The 26,991-nt window shown below is 39.2% G+C and overlaps 1 long non-coding RNA gene across 1 annotated transcript; it reads left to right on the forward strand.

Moving 5' to 3' along the window:
* The first annotated feature begins 22,310 nt into the window (after positions 1-22,310).
* On the forward strand, positions 22,311-24,491 carry LOC113222373. Its single transcript, XR_003308366.1, has 2 exons — positions 22,311-22,447; positions 24,216-24,491. It is a non-coding gene; the product is annotated as an uncharacterized LOC113222373 (long non-coding RNA).
* The last annotated feature ends 2,500 nt before the right edge of the window (positions 24,492-26,991 follow it).

The raw sequence follows: 26,991 nt of genomic DNA on the forward strand, positions 1-26,991 counted from the left end.
TTCCCTGATCAACATGACTAGATGTTTATCAATTCTTTTGATTGATACAAAGAGCCAGATTTTGGTTTTACTGATTTTCTCTATTGTTTTTCTATTTTCTATTTCATTGATTCTGCTCTGTTCTTTGTTAGTTTTTTCTGCTTATTTTTCATTTTCTCTTCTCTAGTTTGTTAGGGTATAGGCTAGCATCATTGATTAGAGACCTTCCTTTTTGTGTAATAGAGGTCTATAATGCTATAAATATTCTTCTAAATTCTACTTTGTGTTCGACAAATTTTGTTATATTGTGTTTTCTTTTCATTTAGTTTAACATACTTTTACATTTCCTTTTTAATTTTTTTCTTTGATCCATGAGTTATTTAGTTATTTTATTTAGTTTACAAATGTTCGGAATTTTTTCAGATACCTTTCTCTTCTTGATTTCTTTTTTTATTTAAAAGAGATATTTATTCATGGGTGTATTATTTACTAGTTTCTAAAGGTACACACTTCTTATTAATTTCTAATTTAATTCTATAGGTGTCAGAGAATATAGTTTGTGTAACTTGAATACTTTTAAATTTAATGTGACTTGTTAATGACCAAGAATATAGCCTATCTCGGTAAACGTGCCATGTGCATTTGAAAAGCAAATATGTATTCTAATGTTGTGGGGTGGAGTGTTCTATGAATGCAGTTAGACTAAGTTGACTAATTTTGTTGTTCAAGTCTTCTATATCATTGCTGATTTTCTGTTTATATTTTCTATTAGTTATTAATAGAGGAATATTGAAATCTCCTATTATAATGGTAGATTTTTCTCATTAATTTTAGTTTTTACTAGTTTTTGTTTCATATATTTGGAAGCTCTGTTTTTAAGTTCATAAATTCTTAAATTGTTACATTGTATTGATTAATCAATACCTTTAACATCATAAAATGATTGTTTTTTACTTGTGGTAATATTATTTCCTCTGAAATCCACTTTGCCTGATACTAATATAGCTGTTCCAGCTTTCTTTGGACAGCTGGACGTCAGCATGGAATATCATTTTTCACCCTTTCATTTTTGAACCTATTTGTGTCTTCATATTTAAAGTGGCTTTCTTTTAAGTAGCATATATTTAGGTTTTGTTGCTTTATTAATCTGATTTATCTGCCCTTTTGTGTGGTTTTTAGAACGTTTATATTTCATCTAATTTTTGTTATGGCTGAGTTTAAATCTACCATTTTTATATTTGTTTTCTATTTGTCCCATCTGTTCTTTGTTCCTCTTTCATGTCATTTTTGGATTAACTGAGTTTTTATGATTCTATTTTATCTCCTTTGTGGGCTTGTTAATTATAACAAGTGTTTTGTTACTTAATATTTCCTGTAAGTTTTATAATATGCATCTTTAACTTACACAGTCTATCTTCAAGTGACGTTACACTGTTTCACGTGAAATATGAGAGTCATACATAGTATACCTGTATTTCTCCCCTTTTGGCCTTTGTGGTATCATTTTATTTCGACATGTTATAAATCCTACGGTACATCATTTTATTTTTTCTTTAAAAGAGCCAATCTTCTTTTTCTAATGACTTTATTGAGGTGTCATTGATATACTACACAGTCCACTCATTTAAAGTGTAAAATTCTGTTTTTTGCTGTATTCAGAAATATATACTTATTACCACAGTCAATTGAAAATGTTTTCATCGCTTCATGAAAAAAACGTGTATCCTTTATCTGTCACCCCTCTATACCCTGTCTCCGTCCCAATTCCCCATACCTAGCTCTAAGCAACAATTATTCTTTGTCTCTTTAGATCCCTATTTGGGACATTCATAAGAATGGAATCATACAGTATATGGTCTTTTGTGATTGACTTATTTAACTTGGCACGATGTTTTCAAGGTTCATCCATATTGTAGCAGATATCAGTGCTTCACTTTTTATTAAGAATGAATTAATATCCCATGGTCTAGCTCTACAACATTTTGTTTATTCATCCATTGACTGACATTTGTGTTGTTTCCATCTTTTTTTTTTTTTACTATTATGAATAATGCTGCTATAACAATCTGTATATAAGTTTCTGGGTGGACATGTATTTTCATTTCTTTTGGGTATACACCTAGTAGTGGAATTGCTGGATTGTATGGTAACTATGTTTAATTATTTGAGGAAGTGCAAGAGTATTTTTCAAAATGGCTGCACCACTTTACATTCCTACCTGCAGTTTATGAAGCTTGGAATTTTTTCATATCCTCACCAACACTTGGTGGTATCTGACTTTTTGATTGTAGTCATCCTGGCGATCATGAAGTGGTATCTCATGATTCCAGTGATCTTTCAAAGAGATTTAAATAATGAGAAAAATTGTTTGTATTTACTCATGCAGTTACCAATTCCAGGACTCTTCATTCATTTAGATTCTAAGTTTCTGTCTGGTTTTGTTTTCCTTCCTTATAGTACACATCTGCCTTTCAACTTTTCTATCAGAGAAAGCTTTATTTTGCCTTTATTTCTGAAAGATAGTTTAAGATAGTATAAAGAAGTTTAGGTTGAATTACTTTTATTTCAGTACTTTAAATATCTCACTTTACTCTTTTCTAGTTTCCCTGTTTCTATTCAGAAATTTTCTATTATCTTCGTCTTTGTTCCTCTGCATGTCAAATTTTCCCCTCTGGCTGCTTCTAAGATTTTCTTTTTATCGTTGGTTTTAAGCCATTTGATTATGTCTTAGTGTAGCTTTCTTCATGCTTCTTGTGCTGCAGTTTGTTGAGCGGCACAGATCTGTGGCTTTACAGTTCACATCAACTTTTGAAAAATTTTGCCAATTTTTTCTTCAAATATTTTTGGACTTCCCCTCTCTCCTCTGTCTTTTGTAGACATCAACTGCATGTATAGTTTGTTGCTGGCAGTTTGCACCATCGTTTATTAATTATCTATTTATTTATGTTTTAGTTAGTTTTCACTCCATGGTTTATTTTAGAGTATTTTTTACTCTGTGTGTATCTGTGTGTATTGGTATGTATTCATAATCTTTTCATCTCCAATGCGTAATCTGTCATTAACCAGATCCAATGACTTTTTAAACATCTCAGATATTTTAGTGTTCATGTCTGGAAGTTGGTTTGGATCTTTTCATATGTTACATTTTACTACTTAACATGATTAATCTTTCCTCCAGCTTCTTGAACATATAGGATATAGTTATAATAGTTGTTTAATATCTTTTCCATCAACCTATCATATTTTTAATTTTCTGTCAATTTTGATTGATTTTTATTTTGATGAAAAGAAAAATAGGTTTCATAGGTTGTGCTTCCCGCTTCTTTGCCTGTCTGGTAAATTTTTATTGGATACCAGGCATTGCATATTTTGCCTTATTAGTTACTGACATGTTTACATTTCTACTAAACTGAACTTTGTTTTTGATCTTTGCTCTGGGATTCAGTTCTGTGGAAGTTGTTTGCTTGTTTGTTTGTTTTCAGGTCTTACAGAAGTAAAAGGTTTCCTAGTTGGGACAAGAACAAGAACAGAGTTTAGTTTAGGGTTAATTTTTTTTTTTTTTTTTTTGAGGCAGGGTGTCGCTCTGTCATCCGGGCTGGAATGCAGTGGTGAGATCATGGCTCATGGCAGCCTCAAATTCCTGGACTCAAAGGATCCTTCTGCCTCAGCCTCCCCAGTAGGTGAGGCCACAGGCATGCACCACCAGGCCTGCCTATTTTTTTTAACTTTTCTTTTGTAGAAATAGGGTCTCATTATGTTGACCAGGCTGATTTTGAACTTCTGGCCTCAAGTGATCCTCTTGCCTCAGCGTCCCAAAGTGCTGAAATTACAGGCTGAGCCACCATGCCTGGATTATGGTTAATTTTTGACTATTACTGAGGCAAGACCCTTTTTAGTACTTTAACCTAGGACTTCTCAATTGCATCACTACTGACATTTTGGTAGAGATAACTACCAGTGGTGGGAGCTTTCCAGCGTGTTGTTTAACTTTCATACTAGATATCAGTAGCATTAACCAGTTGTGACAACCAAAAATTTCTCCAGTCATTGACAAATGTCCCCTTGGGGCCAAAATTGCCTTCCTTTGGGAACTACTGTTCTAACCAATGCTCCCTGAATTGTAAGATGTTACACATTGACTACTGACAGTAGGTACTGTTTCTGAATATGTATGATCTCTGAGTGCTATTCTCTACAATCCTTTTGGGTGGTTATTTCCCTAGCCTTGCACGGTTTCTTCTCTTGCATGCACAGATTAGTACTCTCTTGATTACTTGAGGTAGACCACTGCAGATCTCTGAAATTTTTTCTCTGTGCAGCTCTCTCCTCTTTGGTATTCTCTCATATGAACTCTAATCACCTTGATTTTCTCAGATTCCCACCTGTGTCTACTTAATTAAAGGAGGTTTCCTAAGTTACCCCTTTCTGTGTTGCACCCTGAAACTTTCTCCAAGTAGTAGTCTGGGCCAATATTAGGGCTCACTTCATTTGTTTTTCATTTTTTTCAAGGATAATTATTTTTCGTTGCCTAATGTCCAATGTCTTGAGTGCTATTATTTGCACGTTTAGTCTAGCCTTTTAGTTGTTTTAGAAAGGAGGATAAATCCTCTCCATGATACTTTGTCGTGATTGGAAATAAAAGTAACATTTAGGAGGTTTTAACGTATTTCAAATATTTGAGACATTTCCAGGTAATTTTGTATTTTTGTTATTTATTTCTAATTCAACTCTACTGTGGCCATGAAACCTGCTTTAGTTAGGATTCTCCATAGGGACAGAACTAATAGGGGATAAATTCATTGTGTGTAAACATTTTATGTTTTTTATATATATATACATATATATATATTTACACACACGCGTGTGTGTGTGGGGGGGAATTCACTAGGAAGAATTGGCTCACAGGATCATAGAGACTAAGTCCCTCAATAGACTGTCTGCAAACTAGAGAAATATAGAAGCTGGTAGTAGCATGGCTCCTAGAGAAGCCAGTAGCATGACTTCCAGGGAAGGTGTTAGTATGGACCAGTCCAAGTCCTGAAGCCTCAAAACCAGAGAAGGCGAAAGTGCAGACTGCAGTCTGAAGCCAAAGGCCTGAGAGCCAGTGGCGCCAGTCCCAGAGACCAAAAGCCAAAGAACCCGGAGTCTGATATCCAAAAGCGGGAAGATGAAAAGGGCATATTACTCTGGAAGATAGAGAAAGAGAGAAAATGAACAAAGGAAAAAGAGCAAGCAAACCGAATGTCCCCCCTTCTTCCATGTGCTTTTTTGTAGCTGCACCAGCAGTAATTAGGTGGTACCTGCCCATGTGGAGGTCAGGTCTTCTTCCTTCAGTCCAGTGACTCACGTGTCAGTCTCCTCTGGAAACACCCTCACAAACACACTCAGAAACAATGCTTCAGCAGCCATCTTGAAATCCCTTGATCCAGTTAAGTTGACACCTAATATTAAGCATCATAGAACGTTCTCTGTATGGTTTCAATTATTTTAAGTAATGGAGACACGATTTACGGGCCAAACATGTGGTCTATCTTGGTGAAATGTCCAATATGACTTTTAAAATACTGTGCTTTGTGCTGTTAGGGGATGGATGGAATGTTTTATAAATGCCATTTAGGTAAAATTGGTTGATAGTGTTGTTCCATTCTTCTATATATTTACTAATATTTAGGATATACTTGTATCAATTACTGAAGATAGAATATCAAAATCTGTAAATGTAATTGTGGATTTGCCTATTTTTCGTTTTCTTTGTGTCAGTTAGTGCTTCATGCATTTTGAAGGTCTGTTATACACATTTAGATGTTTAGAATTATTATATTTTTGATGAACTGGCTCTTTTATGATTATAAAATGTAAATGTTCCTCACTAGCCTGAGCAATATTCTTTGTTCTGAAGTCTTGTTTATCTGATGCTAATATAAAAATCCAGCTTTCTTATGATCAGTGCTTGAATGCTAAATATTTTTCCATTCTTCTGTGTCTTCATATTTAAATTGTATGTCTTATATAGAGCATTTAATTATTTTTGCAGTGCACCATTTTCATTTAATATATTTTCAATTTGTTTGGAATTAAATACATTGTTGTTTGTTTTCTGTTTTCCCCATAGGTTCTTTGTGCAGGTTTTTCTTTCCTGCCTTTCTTGGTATTATTTAGGTATTTTATTAGCCTTCCATTTAATCTATTTTCTTGGCTTATTAGCTCTACCTCTACGTTTTGTCTTATCACTAGTTGCCCTAGTATTTCCAATATGCATCTTTATCGTATCATGGTCTTTCCTCAAAAGATATTATATCCCTTCATGTAAACTGTAAAAATCTTACAACAATACTTTCCCATTTTCTCTTCTATTTTACACTATTATTTTCATGGATTTCCCTCTACATATGTTATTAACCACACAATCCATAGTTATTATTGTTGCTTTAAACAGTCACTTAGCTTTTAAGTAAATTAACAATAAAGTGTGAAGACATTTAAAAAATATTTACCCATATATTTAAACTTCTCAGTTCTCTTTATTTCTGTGTATAAATCCATATTTTCCCATCTGGTATTATTTTCCTCCTGCTTGGTGAAATTCCTTTAATATTTCTTGTAGCACAGGTCTGATGATAATAAATTATATCAGATATTGTTTGACTGGAGAATTCTTTATTTTGCCTTTATTTCTGAAAGATGTTTTCTTAGATTAAAATTCTAAGTAAACATTTGTTTTCAGTGCTTTAAAGATTTTGTTCCATTGCCTTCTGGCTTGCATAGCTTCTGATGAGAAGTTATTGTCATTCTTACGTTTGTTCTCTTGTACGTAATAACTGTATGCCTGTTTCTCTGGCTGCTAAGTTTTTTTCATCACTATATTTTAAGATTTGATTATGATATGTATTAGTGTAAATTTTTGTGTGTTTATTTTGTTTGAGATTTTAGATTCATGTTTATTGGTTTTCATCAAATTTGGAAAATTTTCAGATATTATTTCATTTTTAGATCTATCTATTTATCTAATGATTTCTTCCCTTCTATTTCTGTGACCCCAATTACATATATGTTGAATCATTTGATATTCTCTCTCAGGTTACCAGGAACTCTGTGTTTTTTTAAAGAGTGTTAGGCTTTTTCCACTTAAGCAGGAGAGTCTTCAGTAGCCTTTTGTCAAAGAATAATTGAGCCCAGTACTCAGGTGTGGTTCTTCTTAGTGATTGCTTTTCTTCCAACATAATATTAGCCTCCAAGTAATCACTACAGGGTCTTTATTATAATTATTTTTGAGCAGGAATTTTCTTGACTTTTATATTATTTCAGTGTGACCTACTAAGTAACACTAATTTTTTAACAGTTTAAGACATGTTTGTCATTGGTCACTTCCCCTTCTGCCAACACATCCCTTTTAGTGATATTTAGGTGTTTATACATGTTTGAATATGTTTTAATAATTTAAAAATTATAACAGTGATACATATTCACAGTTAATAATTTGAAAAAAGCAGACAAGAAAGAATGAGAAAATACAAATTATTCATATCACCCAACCCCAGTAAGAGATAAATGCTTTGAACTATTTGATATGCATATTTCTTATATATATAATCTTCTATAATAACTGTTAATTTTTAATATAAGAATTGGGATTATACTGTGTACTTATTGAGCCACCTGCTCTTTCACATAATATACCATGAATGTCTTTCTATCAATTAAGCATTCTACTTTATTTGCTTAACAGTCATGTATATAATACTTACTGTATTTCAGGCATTGTTCTAAGCATTTTACAAATATTAACTTATTTATTCCTCATGACATCACTATTAGGTAAATGCTAATAACATCCCCTTTTGCACAGAAGGGGACACTGAGATACAGAGTAAAGTAATTTGCCCATGGTCTTAGAGATAGCCTTGTAAATAATGGGGCTGAAATCAAGCTCAAGTGATCTAAAACATAGTTTCACCTTGTGTTCTAGATATAATCTAGTTTGTGGTGTTTTTTTCACCAAGACACATTAATAAGGCCCAGATGAAGTAGTCTTCATTGTTCCATGCCTTATGCAAAGGAATGGGTTGGTTTTTTCTGCCTTGCATTCTGTTTCCTTTGCTCATGATCCCTGATTTCTTTTTGAGGACTCTTCTCTCACTGTGTTCAGTCTTGGTTGGGCAGTAAATATTGATGACAGCCCTTCCACTTTCAAGGCTGGACAGGGTGTATGGAGATTCCTTCTATCAGATCATCTCCCTCACTGCCCTGATGAAGCTGGGGACAGATACATAACCTCAGCATGGCCAATTGTGTGCTGTTTCCTAAGATTTTAATCTTTGAGGGTTTTGAATTTATTTGTTTCACCACAATATCAGCTTCACAAAGGCAAGGATTCTGGATGGTCTCTGGCATACTAGGACTCAGTAAATATTTTTTGAATAAATGTATGAATATGTAAAACACTTAGCACAGTGCCAGTCACACAGTAGATGCTTGAAAGTTGGAGATATTACTACTGTTATCAGTGTTTTTGCTATTTTATATCTCCCACTACCAGAAGGAATGTTCATTGAGAATGAGGAATGTTGTCTGTTTTGTTTGCTGCTATATCCTCAGCATGTAGAGGATATAACAGCATCCTCTATCTGTTATCATGTGCCTGGCACATGATAAGTACTTGCAAAAATGTGTTGGATAAGTGAATGAATTCCAGTGGTGGCATATACTTGATTGAAGCTGCTGGGTGTTCCCAAACCCTCTGGAGCTCCTGGTTCCTGTCTGTTTCAAGTCTGGTTCTTCAGTTTTCTATGATCTTATAAAAATTCCCACTGGCCTTCTAATACTTTCTCATTTTTGCTTAACTTACCAATAATTCTTTGTGGTGGTTTATAATCAAAGACTTCCACCTAAAACAACAAACCATAGAAATGCCTCTTAAATTCAGAGTACTGTGTTATCAATATCAGTAGAGGACCAGGGACAAATGATCTGTGATGTGATTTCTGTAATCTGTTGAAGTTGGTGTTGCTATGATTACTGACTTAATTTTGTCACTATTTGCTGAAATATTGGTATTTCTGGGACACTTCAGGGGTTTATAGGGATACCATCTACTAGGGTATTTAAGGTCAGGACAGCTCTGGAAAGAGGGAGACAGATATTTGCTGTGTCTGTACTGCTTATTTAGCAAGAGCGCACATTCTTCCAATGTACTTTCTCATGTACTTGGCTGCGTTCTGTTTCTAGGATGACTGCACATTTATTAAGAGTAGTAGTTATCTGCCTTGAAAGCAGAGATCTACAACTTATTTTTTGGATGTGAAGCAAACTATACAATCTAGCATCAGAAGACCTCAGTGTTAATCTATTCCTGCAACTTATTTGCTCAAGCAGTTTCAAATCCATTATTTAAGTGGCTTTGGTTGTACAGCACCAGTGATATGAGGGACAATGCTTAGAACACTTGTCAAAGTCCCAGTCCCTCTCTGTGACTGCCTCACACTTTCCTTGGGACACCATTTTTGAAGGCGTTATAAAATGCCTCATTCCGAGATCAATGCTAATTTAATAAGCACTACACATTTATTTTCTGTGCTTTCTAAAATAGCTTCAAGGGGCTAAGTATAGGCTCTAAGACAATCTGCAACTAGGTAAGCAGGTTGCTTCATCAAAGGTTATTTAGAGGGAAGGTAGTGGCCAAAAGTCTACGGAGAAATTCTTTCTTTTGCTCTAGGTGTATACCCAAATGTGTTTGTAAGTCCCTCTTCATTCTTACTCAGCAGCTTAATCAAAAACCATTTAGTAGCTCTCTTTCTTTCAGATTATTGCCATAGATTATGGATAGTTTGCATTTCCTCCAAAAGATTAGTAATCAATTACTGTGCAAAAATGTGTGTGTGTGTGTGTGTGTGACAGAGAGAGAGAGAGAGAGAGAGAGAGCTCTGCTCATTTATTCCCGGCTTCAAACTCTTCTACTGCAGTTGAGCTTTTCTCACTTGGTGGAAAACATAGATTCTGGCATCCTTGGATTTACAAAATCCCAGCATAGAGGCCCCAGAGAAAAGAGAATGCACCTTTGTTCTCTTATTGTGATTTGAACAATATCCAAGGGGAATTCTGACTTTGAATATAAACCTGGGGTGTTAATTGGCCACAACTTGGTATAATATGACATACAGCTGATGCAAATATGACCATGATCAGAGCTGCATTGATATGAGAAGATTGTCTAAAGCAAAGGATGTGGTGATCCAAAGTATGATCACTTTTTCTTTTAAAGAGGATGATGATTGAATTTATGAGCTCTCTGAAGGTCTGGAAACTATGAATTATGAGATCAGTTTTAAGAAGCTGTGGATGATTCATGTAGGGGAGAGAAGGCTCAGGAAAATTGGTTGGGATGGTTCAGGGACATGAAAACTGTCTTCATATAGTGAAGGAGAGGGGCTAGATTTGCTGGCTAATACAGAATGTGAAACTAACAGTAATGCAGAGGCAAGGAGTAGGTAGTAGAAAGTAGTAGAAAGTTCATTGGTTTCAGGGTCAGAAGACCTGGGCTTTGACTTGGTTTTGCCTGTATCTGAATCTCCTCCTTGTTGGAGTTTGTTCAGCCATGGCTTGAACTGGCTAGGCCATGGTTCAGATGAGATTGCTGGGGTTGTGGGGTGGAGTCAGTGGAGCCAAAGTTGTGGGTCATGATGGGGAGGCAAGTCTTAATGTTTTACAGAAAGCTTGAGGCAAAATCTAGACCCCAGTCGAAGGTTCAGAGACAGGCCCAAGGTTATAGTCACAAGGAAGGCAAGAGTCAGAAGGGTATTGGAACAGGAGCAGGTCAGGAAAAAGTGGGAGCAGATGGGTCTTGAGAAATTGGTAAAACATGAGTAGGCTCTTTTTGTTTTTTTACAAGTGTGTGAGGAGCCTGGTGAGGTGCACCAGCTTAGAGAGCTAAGTCATTATTCAGCCATAAACTTGGCTAAATATTCTCTCATAATTAAACCTCAGTTGCCTCAAATGGGAATTAAGGAGGTTGAAGACAATGAGTTTCCAGTATCCCTTAAGCTCTAGTTTAAAAGTTACAGGAAAGAAACCCTGGGGATTCTAATAAAACAGAGTTTTCTCCCAACTAGAAAAGTCCATTAATGGAGCTGGCAATCTTGGCAGCTTGCAGATCTATTGGCAGGGCAAGGAAGCCTAGACTCTCTGCTTTCACCTCTTTTAACTGATAGCCCTTCTAGAAGGGTGACAGCATGCTGCTTAGGTTGTCTTCTATTGACATCACTCTCTCTGTGCTTGGCTGGTTTTTCTCAGTCAGTAGAGTTATTGCAGAAATTGGACGTTCTCTATTTTGCCACAGTAGAAAGCAAGATAAACACTTTTCAGATTTTCACTGGTGAGAGTATTTTCCGTTGTTGTTTTGTCTTCTTTTTGGAAAATCTCCATAGTTACACTATTTGACTATCTGGAGCTTCTGCATGCAGTGCAAACACCATCTGTTATAACCCGAGACACACATACTGCATGTAATTAATAATATAAGCCAGTGTTGCAGCTGTATGTGGCAGGAGACATTGACAGAACCCCAACTTTTTCTGTAGGACTGACAAGGTGAATAGGGCATTTATGGTTTGTCTGAACTTTTGTATTCAACAGTTAAAGATCTCTTTTGACTGCTATGGAGATACTGCCTATTTGGTTAGTAAACTTGCCTTGAAGAACAAAGTAGCTGTTGAGTGTTCATTCAGGAGGAGATAGAACATAGGGCTGTTTAAAGAGGCCTAAAAATTCCTCGGCCAGGGAAGTTCAGGTCTAGGCACAGAAGATGTGGTTCTTTCTCTGCTTTCACTGTTGACATGTGCCAGAGGGGACCCAGAGGGTCACCAGGCTGGCATACTGTTTATCTTTCCAGCTTTCTATACTAACTCTTAACCTTCCTGTTGCACTATTGCTTTTCATATACATGGTCATTGAGGCCTTCCACAAGGCAGGGCAGAGTGTACTATCTACTACTATTCAGGAGGAAACTGAAGCTCAGGGTTGATATGACCTGTCCCTTATCCTAAGGGACACAACAGGGATTAGAGCCCAGTTTTGAGGCTCTGGCCCTGTGTCTTGCCCCATTTTTTTCATTTTTGCTCTGCTTCACCAGCCCTTTCAGCTCATGGCTTATGGGATGTTGTGAGGGCTTCCTGAGGAATATGTTTTTGAGGGCTATCTAAAGCAGAAAAGATCCACAAAGGTGCAAAGTTCAAGTGCGCATGTTGGGGTGATAAAATAACTATTCCTGTGTTTGGAGATCCACTGTTGAGTTCCAGCTTTGAGCTGCGTCCTCAGCATTATAGAATGTAGCTCTTGTGAAAGGGCTTCTTGGTTCTTTCTAAGACGACCGTGAAAAGAAACCTGCCATGGGCACTCCTTAAAGGCAGGGATTATATGTACCTCACTCCTGTATTCCCACTTTCCAGCTCAAGGTCATGCTGCTTATGTTGCCAAGAGGCCCCTGAGCATCAGACAAACAGGTGATGGGGGCAGGAGTGCCTACTTTGTGCCAGGCCCTTTGCTAGCTGGGGACTAAGGGTACAACAGTTGTAAGACTGAATATGGTCCCAACCCTCCTGTAGGAGACAGTCAAATTAGGGAGATGCACTACGAATAAGTGAACAAACAATAAATGATTACAAGCCATGATGAATGCTTGGAAGGAAATTAATTTACACAGAATTGTGTGTGAGGTAGATACTCAAAACTTGGTGTTCTCAACTCTTGGAGGAGATGGCATGGAAGTTGAGGCATAAAGGATGACAAGGAGGTGGCTATTCAAAAAGTTGGAGAAAAGCACTTCAGGCAGGTTACCCCACTACCATGCTTATAAATGTTCCTGATGATGACAGGTATTCCAAGCGTATGTGAGAAGATGCTCTTAACTTTCAGGATAGGGCTAGAACCCATGGAACAGGATTCAATGTTAAATGCTCCATTGCCTGTGTGCATGGATGATGCAAACTGTCAGCAGTGCCTACTGCATGCTGCTTCATATGCACATTGCTCTGATGGTCTATGCCTATCTTAAATGAGGCCAAAGTCATTGATACGGGCAGCTGTCTCCCATTAGTAGTCTAAGCAGGATTACACTTGGTGGTCCTCAAGGGCCTTCCTAATCTTAAGATATTTAAGCACTTCAAGGGTCCCTTAGTCTCTTTCTGTTCTCCAGCCCTTGACAGTATCTTCACACTGATTCCCAGTAGGACAAAATCATTAACCAACAAATTTGAAAATACATATTAATGACCATAGAATGTACAGGAGTTCCACTTTTGGAAAATATATGCCAAGGAAAAAAATTCAAACTATGTATGTACACATTGCAAACTTGTCCAAATGGAAAATTTGGAAGCAACCCAATGGTAAACAGTAAGAGAATGGATAAGTTAAAAAATGGTAACAGTGGTAATATCAGCTACATGTACTAAGGAGTTACTCCCAGCACCATGTTAAGTATTTTATGGCATTATCTCATTAAGCCTCAAAACAACCTGGTAATGGGTACTCTGCTATTGTCATCCCTAGTTTATAGAGAAGGAAGCTGAATCTCAGAGGTTGAATCACTCATATAAGACCACAAAACCAGTAAATAGTAGAGTTGCAGTTTGACTCCAGCTGCATCTAATCCCAAAACACATGCTCTTAACCACCTATGGTGCACTTTTTTTGTCTCCATCACATCCACTTCACATGGCTCTCAAAATGATGGCTGTAACATGTAAAGATACTTAAGTTGTATGTATTTTTAAAATACAATTGTGGACATGGTTCAATTACAACATTATAAAGCAAACAGGACTTATTTATAACCAAAAAGACAGAGCATTTGTTACTCTTAGTCAGCTTGGGCTGCTATAACAAAATACTATATACTGAGTAACTTAACAACAGAAATGTATTTCTCACAGTTTGAGAGGTTGTGGAGTCCAAGATCAAGACACCAGTAGTTTCCATGTGTGGTGAAGTCCCACTTTCTCATAGACGATGCCTTCTTGCTGTGTCCTCACACTGTGGAAGAGACAAACTCCCTGGGGCCTTTTTCATAAGGACAGTAATTCCATTTATGAGGACCCCGCCCTCTTGACCCAATCACCTTACAAATGACCCCATCCCCTAATACCATGGCATTGGGGATTAAGCTTAAACATAAGAATTGGGGAACATGAATATTCAGACCATAGCAGAACTGTATCAATGCTTACATTGGTCATTTGGGGATAGAACATTTCTCTTTTTGTACAATACTCTAGATTTTCCAAATTTTCCGTAATGAGCATTTGTTACCCTTAGAGCAGAAACACTGCCAACGAACTTGTTATTAAACATGGGAACAACAATGGAAACCCCATTCATCTTGTCTAACCAAGTGGCCTCCATTTTATTTCCCTTTGACTAGTGAGCCAGAAGCCTCATTTGTGTATAGTAAGCATGGACAAGGAAGGGAAATAAATGAAGCACTTCAGTTGTTTGCCTTCAGGTCCTCGCAGGAGGAAGTAATCATTTCTGTATGCAGGAGTCTTATAAGAAAAGTTTAGTGTCTAGCAATACCATGGTTTTGCATATTCAGATGGAAAAATATTATTGCTCCCTTTGATTTGCCTCCACCCTCCTTTCTCTAATTAGCCAGTTTGAATATTGAGAGCTTAGGTTAAGATGTCTCACTATTTAGATATGGCAGATTAAATCATGTGACTAGATCTCCCTGGAAAAGATTAGTAGCTGAAAGCCCTCAGCGTTTCATCTGTGCAATGATTTATAGACAAAAATGAAAGTCAGGTGGGCAGTTTCTTTCACTCTTTTGATGGTTCTTGTTTAAACATCTAATACCCATTCCAGAGCTTTTACCACTCATTTTGTAGGTCACAATGGTTTCCATTTGCTGCATAGCCTAAAGGAACAGGTGTGTAGCTGGTCATGATTTCAGTGACATTGACTTTGATTAGATATTTGCCTTTTATGTTGGATTTCTTGCTAAATGCTCTTTCTAACCAGATTGACACGTGTTACTTTAAAAGTTTGAGTGGTTATGATCTTGGAAAAAGAAGGGCAATTTCTTGTCTTGAGCACAAAGAGGGGAAGTTTAAGAATATTGGGTTATCTAAGGCCATGAAGTTGAGATGCCACTTGTTGGAGTATCTGGATTTTGATATTTGAAACCTTTTTGTTTGAAATACCGTCTCATTTGTGGCAGCTATCTGAAAAGCTTCTTGATGATGGGAGAAACAGATTTTTTTCCTGATTATGAGATGCTGACAGGCTGTCTGTGGAATGACAGAGTGAGCCTGCATCAGCTAGGGCATTACTGTCAGGATTGAGGCAAGCATGCTTTTGGTCACTTGGGTAATGAGCACTTTGTTCAGGGCTAATCAAGTATCTCTAAGTCCAGGACTACTAGAAGCTTCTGTCATGTCCACTGCAATTGCAGGACAACCCTGTTGATACTTGCTGGGCCCTCTGCTTGGTGTACCCATCCTCAATTTCACCTGGCCCAGGCAAGGATTCTTGTGTTCCCATGCCCCCTGAGCTTGTTTTAGCCTTGTCTTGACAGATCTAGATGGTCCCTATGAGATCAGCTGCTTTAGCACTTAATTAAGGACACTGAATTCAGGGAAGAGCTAGTATTTGCTCAAGAAAGAACACACAGTAGAGCTGGGACTGAGCTTCACAAACTTGTTTCTGTTCCAAATATTTCTGCTGCACCTAATGTAAAAAATGTGTATGTGTGTGTTTTCGGGTGTGGGGCCATGGTCAGAGAGCTCCTATGGCCTTTGGGGCTCCATTGCTAATGGTCAGTGTTGTGGTTTCTTCCCTGGCGCCCTGTCACATTCTGAGTATTGAGGAGGGTGAGTGAATAGGTTTCAAGTGCATGCCCTTTTCACTGTTATCTTTTCATCCCAGTGACGTGACAGAACTTGCTCCCCTCTGTCCCTTCTCCTTCCCCTCCCCACAGCCCCCAGGGTGATGACTAGCCTGCCTGCCCTGGTCCTGCTCACTGGACTCCCTCGGGTGTTCCATTTCCACTCCCAACAGGACTAAGGCATGGGGTGATGGCTGTCATGTGAGTGCTGCAATTCTCTCTTGCTGCTATATCCCAGCCTCCAGTTGTGTTTTCAGAACAGAGGTGACAGCAGCCTCAAGAATTTTTAATGTCACAAAATCTGCCTGCTTGGTGTTCTCCTTGGCATATTTTACCATGGTTCTTTAGTCTTTTCTTCCTTTTGTTTTTGACCACTTTCCAATAAATCCAGAATTATCTGGTAATCAGTAACGAGAATTATAGAAATCACCAATTTAATTTGTGATTTCAATTTCTCCTCTCAGCCTCTCCTCCTATTTTCTCTGTGAGCTTTTTTGGTTCGCTGAAGCTTGATATTAGCACGAATTTTTGTCACTAGACATTTTGGATACGAATAATTCCAAGTGGTTTGTTGGTTGAATTGAACGTGCAAAGCAGTAGGCAATGCCGCCTGAATCATGAATGACATATTTTTCCCTTTACTAATTTTAAACCCTCATATTCAGATTGACAGTGTTAATATTCTTCTGTCTGTTCCCTTCTTTCATTGTAAGAATTGGCAGCAAGGCTATGTGCTGTGTTGTCTGAGCTGGGGATTATGGGACTCAGGGTTTTGTCTCTAATGCTTTCCTTATGTTCACAGACCTCACCAATTTCTGTGTACAGTGGCACGTACCACCAGTGAAGGGAGCATGATTGGTGTGAGCTTCTGTCTCCTGGGTGATGGGGGGAAGCAACTGTGAGCTGAGGAATGATTTAAAAAGTAAAAGAGAAACTCAGATGATTGTCACTTTATTATTTTTTTAAATCCCCATTCAAGTGAAGATTCTGTCATTAGATAGCCTAGCTATGAAAGCAGATTCAGAGTACCAGGGGGGATGATTCCACAGTGTTCTGGCATGTCAGCAGTGGAACAGCATGTGGCAGATCATTCAGGCAATAAACATTTTCAGGTACTGAACTGAGGGTTAGGAATGCAGAGAAGAGCATACATCATCCAGTCTAATTCCCTCTCTTAGCAGACAGGCACTTCAGCTTCCTCGAAGACAGGAGGGGCTTTCTCAAGGTCACACAATCCATGGCAGGGTGAGGCTAGAACCCAAGGCCCCTGGTCCCCAGATAGCAGTCATTTGTGTCTTAACTCTGCTGTTATCCGTGATTGTGCTATACCCATGGTTGGACAGATTCCCCTAAGTGACTTGAGCAAATTTCCCCAGCTGCGCCTCCTCCCATCCTAAAAAAAGCCAGGTTCCATGCCAGGTAGGTAGATAGCTCTGGATATTAGTTACCTGGAGAGTCTGCAATAGGTCTGCCCACATGTGTATGTATATTTAAGCTCATAGATCTTGAAATGAGGTGGGTAATGTCTTAAGAGGGGAGAATAGAAAATGATCCTGCCAGGACTAGGGCCATACAGCTTAGTGACACTTAACAGGACTAGTTTTCTGTGTTCCCACTGATCACAGCCCAGCTCAGCAGCCAAGATCCATTAGAGCACTTGGCCAGTTAATCTCCAGAGTTCTCCTGGCTTTGCACATGCAGGTGCTCAGTAAGTATGAGTAGAATTGATCCAAGTTAGTGAGAGGAGCACTGCAAAGAAAGATGACGAAATAACTGAATTAAAGGAGCTTCTGGGCCATGAACTTCTGTTCGCTTGGCAAGTGGCTTCTATGGAATGGCTCCAGAGAATTGTCACTTGTCCCCCCAACCCCCACTTGCCACATTTTCCTGAGAAAGGACTGCCCAGCACATCAGGTGCTGAGCTAAAAGTTGGGTATTATGAAGCATGCCACATTAGCACATCTTCCTCTTCTCAGAGATGACAGTGCCAGTCACTGTGACGGACAGCAAGACACTATTCATTGTTTGTTGATTATTAGCTGTCAACTCAGAGACTCTTTGGAAGATTCAGGCAAGTTGTAGAATCCTTCCTTTAGAGATATCACAACAACATTGTTTAGAGGAAATAAAATACCCTTAATTATCAAAGTCTGCTGAAACCCTTGCATACTTGCCTCTGCTGGCAGCAATGGGTTTATTAAGATTTCACATTGTAGTGCCTTTATCTATGGTTTGCTACTTGCATAATGGCTGGGTAAGAAATGGGAGTGTTTCATTGTCCATATGTCTCTGAAACATTTGAAAGGTTATTTTATGTTTTCTAAAGAAAAAGACCCACAAAAAGATGACTGGGCTCTATTGTTAACTTCCAGTTTGGAAGTGTGACCTCTAGAAGTTAAGAGACATACTTTTTAAAGAAGAATTTGGTGCTCACCTGTACATAAACTAGCTAAGAAAACTTTGAAGGTCATGGTGAATACTCTTGTGAAGCTGAACATTCACCTGACCTGCTGCTACCCTGAAAATACTTTGTTCATCTGACATTTTCTAAGACCGCATTCAAGAAAGGCACATTTATAGCAATTGCCTGGTTATTCACTGATTTCCAGACTTGTATAAATGGGCCTTGGTAGTAAGATGTTTTTGTCTCAGTGGAATTTTGTGTCAGTCCAAGCTCTTTATGATATAGAGCCTAACATTCCTCTGGTGTGTACTCTGCAGCCATCTAAGCAGCTGTGACTGAAAGGAGTAAGCTATCCAAGTGCTTGCTTTGCAGCTCAAAGAGAGGATTATTTGGAACTTCATTCTTAGTCCTGGTTTCACTGTGACTCAGAGCAGAGGTAAGAGGTTTGCTTGAGGGAGATGAAAGAAACATTGAATGGCCATAAATGTGGGGGGTTGGAGGTGGTTCCTTTCCTGTTAGCTTCTTCTCTGTGTTATTTTCTAGGAAAGTTGGGGGAATCATACCCATTTCTTGCCCATCATAACTTTTGACACATAACATCACTGACTAGTGGATCACAGACGATCTATCGGCTAAAAGTCTTTCTGATTCTAAGACAGTAGAAGTATAATTATTGGATTTTTCCTCGGGGATACAGAAAACTCCAGAGCCTTGACTGTGGTCTGAAGATTGCAGAATCAGCATCTCCTGGGAGCTTTTCAGAAATCCAAATCTTAGGCCCACCTCAGACCCAATGAATCAGAATCTGCATTTTAAGTAGATCCCAGTGACTACACTTGATCTTCAGTTTTTGTTTAGTCTTGGTTTCAAATTCTGGATCCACAAATTATTTAATGATATAACTTTGAGTATGTGAATAAACTACTCTAAGCCACACCTGTGAAATTGAAATGGGAGTAATAATAATACCTGTCTGGCTGGGCGCAGTGGCTCACACCTATAATCCCAGCACTTTGGGAGGCTGAGGTGGGTGGATCACTTCAGGTCAGGAGTTCAAGACCAGCCTGGCCAACATGGTGAAATCCCATGTCTACTAAAAATACAAAAAAATTTAGCCGAGCATGGTGGCACGTGCCTGTAATTCCAGCTACTCAGGAGGCTGAGGCAGGAGAATCACTTGAACCCGGGAGGTGGAGGTTGCAGTGAGCCAAGATTGCGCCACTGCCCTCTAGCCTTGGCAACAGAGCAAGACTTCGTCTAAAAAAAAAAAAAAGAAAAGAAAAGAAAAGAAAAGAAAAGAAAAATGGACTGGGGTGGAGCAGGAGATTGGTCCTGTTCTTAAAGGAAGGTTGATTTTTAGGAATAGACCCTGCTCTAAGGAACCCACGTGTATTAGTCTGTTCTCACCATGCCATAAAGAACTGTCTGAGACTGGGTGATTCATAAAGGAAAAAGGTTTAATTGACTCACAGTTCTGCATGACTGGGGAGACCTAAGGAAACTTACAATCATGGCAGAAGGGGAAGCAAACACGTCTTTCTTCACATGGCAGCAGCAAGAAGTGCAGAGCAAAGGTTGGGGGAAGAACCCCTTAATAAAACCATCTAATCTCATGCGAACTCACTCTATCACCAGAACAGCATGAGGTTAACTGAACCCATGATTTAATTACCTCCACCTGGTCTCTTCCTTGACACGTGGGGATTATGGGGACTGGCGGTGAGGAGGTTACAATTCAAAATGAGATTTGGGTGGGGAAACAAAGCCTAACCATATCATCATGGTCTCTCCAGTTTACAAGAAGGTAGTAGACTGCTCTTTCAGCCAAGGACAGATGAGAGGAAGTTTAAAGGTACTGACCACAGCAGTAAAGGAAAACAACTCCTGACTCCTTTACCAATTAGGCATGGGCAAAGGGGAAAGAGAAATAACAGTAGATCACAGGCTGCAGCATAAGTGGATTGAGGCTCAGCTTCAGCACAGGAGGAAGGGAAGCTCCACAAAGAGCAAGCAATAACTGGATTGTTACTCTGGAGCTGGACCCAGCAAGACCCTGTGAGTCCAGTCAAGCTGGAAGATGGGGCCCTGCCTTCAGATGAGGCTGATTTGGGATAATTCCTGATATTTGATAGATAAGATACTACCTTGATTGGCCTAGATCCCTGTAAGTCCAGCCCACATACTTGGGCTGCAGAGAGAGAAAGGCCCTACCATCTCAAGTTCTCTGTAGTCTCTGCTCACAGAGGTCTCCCTGGTCCTGCTGTTGTCTCTGTTGAGCAAAGATTACTACCTTGATAGCACTGACCTCTGTGGCTTATCCTGTCTTTTGCTTTAAACCTGCTTGACCTCTGTCTCCTCACTTATCCCTTGGACTAGCCAGGAGACCTACCTGGAGGCGTGATGACTATAAAACAGGCCCATGTGCACCCCTAGAAGCAGCCTTCTTTCTTTTTCTTTTGCCACTCCTACCCTTCTTTTCCTTTCTGTCTCTCTCTTCCATTTTATGTCAAGTATTTGCTTGGTTTACAGCTCATAAAGTATCATTTTGTTAAATTATGTTTTCATTTAAGTAAGATGACTGTCAGAATGAAGCTATTTTATTGTGTTAGGAGTTAAAAAAATATAAAGAAAAATACATTTTGAGAATGGAGTAACACAACACATTTTAGCTCAGTCTTCTTGATCTTTCTTTTAATAGGATTATAGATTGCTAATATTTTTCCTGACAATTCAAAGCTAGTTGCTTCTAAGGGGGTCTCTGGGCCCCTTTGTGAACTGTACCCTTCACTCCTTTCTAGTTATATCTTTGGACACTCTGATCTTGCTACTTTCCATTCAGTCTATCCAGCCACTGGGTGTATGCAATTGAATAGTTGACAAACTGATTCAATGCCCATTATGGACTGCCCTCCATGTGTCCTGAGAAAACTGAAATCATCAGAATGTGGTTCCTGCCCCCTAGGAACTCACGGCATGTCTGTAGGGATGACAGACATGGGAAGTTCATTATACTATGATGTTTTTCATTATATGCCAGAAGTGTGGAACATTACTGTAGGAACACAGAAGAGTTGCTAAATTGCTCCTGACAGGAGCAGGATGGCTATGTACAGCCATGCAAATCATGCACTGTGCAAAGGTGACAAATTTAAGTAGAAACTATCCAGAGTGTAGACACCCAAAATATCTACATTAGGGCAGTTTTCTGGCAGATAAAGGAACATGTCTGAAGGAAGGGGTACATTTTAAAATTTCTCACTAAGGCACTGTATGGGTTAGCAGGTGACCCTGGACAGGCACATGATTTGAAGGGCTATGGAGAGGAGATGATATTGCATCTGGGCTATACAATGGTATTAAAAGTTAGCTGGCCAGGCAACCAGGTAAAGTATTCTAGGCAGAGGAAGAATGAGTTGTGACAGAGACAGGAAATCACAATGGTGGGCCTAAGAAATGAAGAGTGGCTGAAATCTTCAGAATGCAGCTGTTGCAGAGCACACATGATGGGGTATTGTGGGCTGTAGTCTGTAAACACAGTTTATAGTTAGATTATGAAGGATCTGGAATGTTATGCTAAGGGTTTGAACTTTATCCTAAAGGTGTTATAAAGCCATTAAAAGTTCTGTATCAATCTCTTTTAAAAATAATATTTTATAAAGCATAAGTAATAGTTCCAAAAAGAATGATTTGAGATGGAAAGACATATACATCAGCCTTGTTACCAGTATTGGAATTCAAAAATCATTGAAGGCAGGGCTTTCAAACTCAAACACCTACAGGGACCAGGCAGGTAGCAAGTAAAGGTGCTGAGGGAAGTGGATTTAAGGCAACAGAGGGTGATCTGAAGAGCACATGCCCCAAGGAAGTGAGCAACCATACTGAGCTCTAACTGATTGTTTCCAGGTGGAACTCCTGTATGGCGGGAGGTCAAGTGGGGCCAGATCGTTCATGTTTTCATGAGAAGCTGGAAACTTACCTATTTATGTAAATTTCCTAAGTTCTAAATGTTGGCAGGTAATTCATATTTTTAAAAATACTGTGCGTGTCATTCAGTGCAGGTCTGCAGACCAGAGTCACGAATGGGCCAGTGGTTTACAGTCCCTGATAATGAGAGATGGAACAGAAAATTCCTCTAGGAAACTGAGATGAGATGTTAATGAGTACTAATTGATCTCTGAGCTTCATCGCAGGTAAAACAAACATAGATACCAATTCCACTCCTGTTCATGATGGGAAAAGAAATGGAGGCCAAATGTAAGTGGGCAAGACATGGTCTCTGTGGATAAGAAAAATGAATGGAAATTAAATGACTGATGAGTAGGGCTCATAAGAGTCTTTTTGTGGCAAATTCTTTCTGTGAGAGTATTTCCTTAGTGATCCTTGAGTTGGTTGTGGCAGAATTGTCAGCTGGCCAGGGCCTGAGTAACTTTGCTTGAAAAAAGAGACTCAAGGTGAAGAGTGTACCATCACTTTTGTATCACACAGCTTTTCTGGGTCTTAGCCCTTACTTGTGGTTGTCAGGGGGTTGAGTGCTATATCTAAGCACTTCAGTGGCTCCCAGATCCTGAATAGGTTTTGAATATGTGTAGTAGAGTGCCTGTCCCATGCTCAGCCCCAGATCAAGGGGTAGGCCTTCGTGGGATGTGTTTAGTACAACATGACTGTTCTCAACTCTAACTAATTGAACTAGGGTGGGCACTTTTAAGGGTAGCTCGTCCATAAACTGATAAACAGGCTTCGATAGAATTGCCTATATCATTACTTTCCCTAAGCCTCTCTCCTTTTACATGATTATCTTTGATGTGGCCACGTTCTGACCTTGCCCTTTGGTAGCTCTTGTTTGGTTCAGTGGTGTAGGCACTATCCCAAGCTGGATGTACTCCCTTCTGGAAGAGTTTTGAACTTAACCTCAAGAGAATCAGGCCTGTAACTACACCTTGTAAGGTTTTAGTGCATGTGTGTTTGCATGCACACACACACACACAGAATTCACAAGTGAATGTGCGTACACTTATGGGTGAGCTAGCTAATGGCATTTGAATTCTTGGTTCCCATTGTCTTTGCGGATTCTTGCCCTTCCCAGGGCTTGAATTTTCAAACTATCCTTGGACTTTTTATTTTAAAATATTACTTTAAAAAACTTTTTGGAATTTTTTTTTGAGGTGAGAATGTTTAGGCTAAAATGAATTTGGTTTCTTTCAGTTGAAACCAAAATATTTCTGAATAATGGAGGTTGTCAACTATCTATTCTGTGGCCTTTGGAAAATACCAGAAGAATAAATCATGAAACTAACCAAATAGCTAAAACTCAAAGGATACCTACAAAGAATAGTCACTGAGTCAAAGTACAGGGAACCCTAGGAAGGATTTTCCTGCTCATTAAATGAGAGTGTTTGATGGAGAGACAGTATGTGCTGAAGGATATCAGACTCTGGGAAACCCCAGATTTCTTGCAAGTCAACATTAGTAGTTGTATTTGCTATGGTGTTTCTCTATAGTTGCCTCAGAAAAAGTAAAGCAACATGATATTTGAACCTCAGCTCTACCAACTTCCTAGTCGTGTGACCTTTGGCAAACCACTTACCTCTCTGAGCCTTGGTTTCCTAATCTGTTGAAGTTAACGGTAATACCACCCTCACAGGAGCATTTTGCGGCTTAAATAAGGTAGCATGCAGGAAAGCACTTCATATTGTGCCCTCAGCTCTGTAGAAACTTAATAAAAATGGATTTTCTTCCATCTTTTATTTCCCTGATTGAATACCATAAAGAAGCCAGTACTGACACTTCTTAAAAGACACTTGATGGGGCTATTTATCTATAGGGCTAATGTCAAAATTTAATCAACAATTAACCATCTTCTTTCGGCTGTTCTATTTGTGATCATTTCCACCTTTCCAGGTATTTTTCCTGCCATTTACCACAAAGAATAATTTCTAATCATGTGTGAATTCCTTTTAGGCCGGGAAAAACCATGACACAGGAGTTATTTTTTATGTTGCAGACTTGCTTCTCCTTGTCAGAGTGATCCCGCAAAGATGACCTTAGTGATGCAGATACTGTGAATTAAAATCATTTGTTCTGAAAGGTGGGACCAAGATGTAAGCTTCAGGAAACGTTGCCTCATCTACTTTCAAGGTGGGGCTTCCTCATTAAAGTGCCTGTACGATGTTTCTCCTTCCCAGAGATGAAGGATAAAAAAAGAATAAAACCATCAGGCATTTTTGTTGAACTATGTCATTGTAGTTTTATAGGAGTTTTATTACCTGCATGTATTTAGATATGAGAATTCAGAGAAGGCTGTGAAATATATTCTAAAGCTTCAGGGGTAGGAAAGTGCTCTGAACTGGTTAGTTGGTGTGTCTCCCCAGAGAATTATCTTCCAGACTGCAGATTCTGACAGAAGGCACTCTCTGCCTTTTATAGTCCTGCTCACGGAAGGGGGAGGTGGAGGGGGAGAAAGCCTCTGGAAAATATCTTACAGAGAACCGACAGAGCACTGTATTGCTTTCAACAATGTGTTTCCATCTCCTTTTCTTGCTGTTAAAATTACCTGCAAGCCAAGTAGGCCACATAAAATGAAGGAAAGGGAAATGAAGCCCGTTAATCTCCCAAGACAGACATTTATTATACGAAAGCCAAGTGACAACTTTGAACCATTGGCCTCACCTTCTGTGGAGAAAAAGGCTTATGCCTCAGAAACTGCAGGAGTCTTGGATCTGCTCCCTGGTAGGGGAGTTGTATTGGTCGTCTGAAAGGAGACTGGCCTCAGCCAAATGTCATCTCCATGAATACAAGCCCAAAGTTCCAGTTGCTGAAGTATCTATTGATTAAAGAATCATGATAAATGAGGACAAGGCTGTGAATAAGATCAATGCCATGGACCTCAGAAGCAAGTCTCCTGTGAAACTTCACAGGAACATCAAACACTCCTTTGGAGAAGCACTGATCTCTGGTCTGAGCAAAGCTTGAGGATTTTCAGGTTCTTCCAGATGTAACTTTCTATAGTGGATCTTCAGTGAGCATACAGGTATATGAGAGGCAGTGCCATGTAAGAGAAAGAGCACTGAATGTGGAGTTCAAGCCTATTAGCAATTGCATGTCAGGGATATTAAAAACAGCCTCTGTTTATCAGCATAGCATCATGGTTGCAAGTACAGATTCTGGAGCTAGATTACCTGGGTTCTAATCCCAGCTCTGCTGTTTATAAACTGTGTGACCTGGGGCAAGTTATTTAACCTTTCTGTGCCCTAGTTTTTTCTCCTATCATATGATAATAGCAATGGTATCTATTGCAAATGATTGTGATGATGATTAAATAACCTAATGTTTGTAAAGGATCTAGAACAGTGCTATAGTTACTGTTTGCCAATTAAGTTCCTTCCCTATTCTTTTGTTTGTTTTTCAAACTAAGTCTGTTCTCACCACACTGCAGAGACAGACACTGTATTAGTCAGGGTTCTTCAGAGAAACAAAACCAATTGTGTGTGTGTGTGCATGGGTGTGTGTATAAAGATATTTATCTTATTTTATTTATGTTTTTTTTGAGACAGAGTCTCGCTCTGTCCCCAGGCTGGAGTGCAGTGGCTTGATCTCGGCTCACTGCAACCTCCGCCTCCTGGGTTCAAGTGATTCTCCTGCCTCAGCCTCCCGAGTAGCTGGAATTACAGGTGCCCGCCACCGTGCCAGGCTAATTTTTAAATTTTTAGTAGAGACAGGGTTTCACCATGTTGGCCAGGCTTGCCTCAAACTCCTGACCTCAGGCAATCTGCCCGCGTGAGCCACTGTGCCTGGCCTATTAAGAGATTTATCATGAGGGATTGGCTCACATGATTATGGAGACTGAGACATTCCATGACTTGCCATCTGTCAGCTGGAGGCCCAGGAAAGCCCGTGGTGTATTTCCAGTACAAGCCTGAAAGCCTGAGAACCAGGGAAGCCAAAGGTGTAAGTCCTAGTCTGAGTCCAAAAGTGCAGGAACCAGGAGTAATGTCCAAAGGCAGGAGAAGACAGACAGCCCAGCTCAAGGAGAGAGTGTGAATTCCTCCTTCTTCCATCTTTTTGTTTTGTTTAGGCCCTCAATGGATTAGATGAGGCCCACCCACATTGAGGAGGGCCATCTTCTTTACTCAGTCCACTAATTCAAATGTTAATCTCTTTCAGAAACACTTTCAGAGATGTACCCAGAAATAATGCTTTACCAGCTATCAGGGCATCTCTTAGCCTGGTTAAGTTGACACATAAAATTAACCATCACAATTCCTCTCCTTGTCAACTTCACACCTGTATGCATCTCCTTAAGCCATACTTAAGCTCCAAATAAAGGCCAGGTACTGTGGCTCACGCCTGTAATCCCAGCACTTTGGGAGGCTGAGGCAGGTGGATCCCCTGAGGTCAGGAGTTTGGGATCAGCCTGACCAACATGGAGAAACCCCGTCTCTACTAAAAATACAAAAAATTAGCCGAGCATGGTGGTACATGCCTGTAATTCCAGCTAGTCGGGAGGCTGAGGCAGAAGAATTGCTTGAAGGCGGAGGTTGCGGTGAGCCGAGATTGTGCCATTGCACTCCAGCCTGGGCAACAAGAATTAAACTCTGTCTCCAAAAAAAAAAAAAAAAAAAAAAAAAAAATGTCCAAATAAAGACAATAACAAAGTCATAATTAGCTAACATGATACAACTGTTCTGTGTGCAACTAATACACACTTATCCCTTTCCCATAAGAGGAGATGAAGTCC

Source organism: Piliocolobus tephrosceles, chromosome 12 (assembly GCF_002776525.5).
Source record: "Piliocolobus tephrosceles isolate RC106 chromosome 12, ASM277652v3, whole genome shotgun sequence".
Lineage (NCBI taxonomy): Eukaryota > Metazoa > Chordata > Mammalia > Primates > Cercopithecidae > Piliocolobus > Piliocolobus tephrosceles.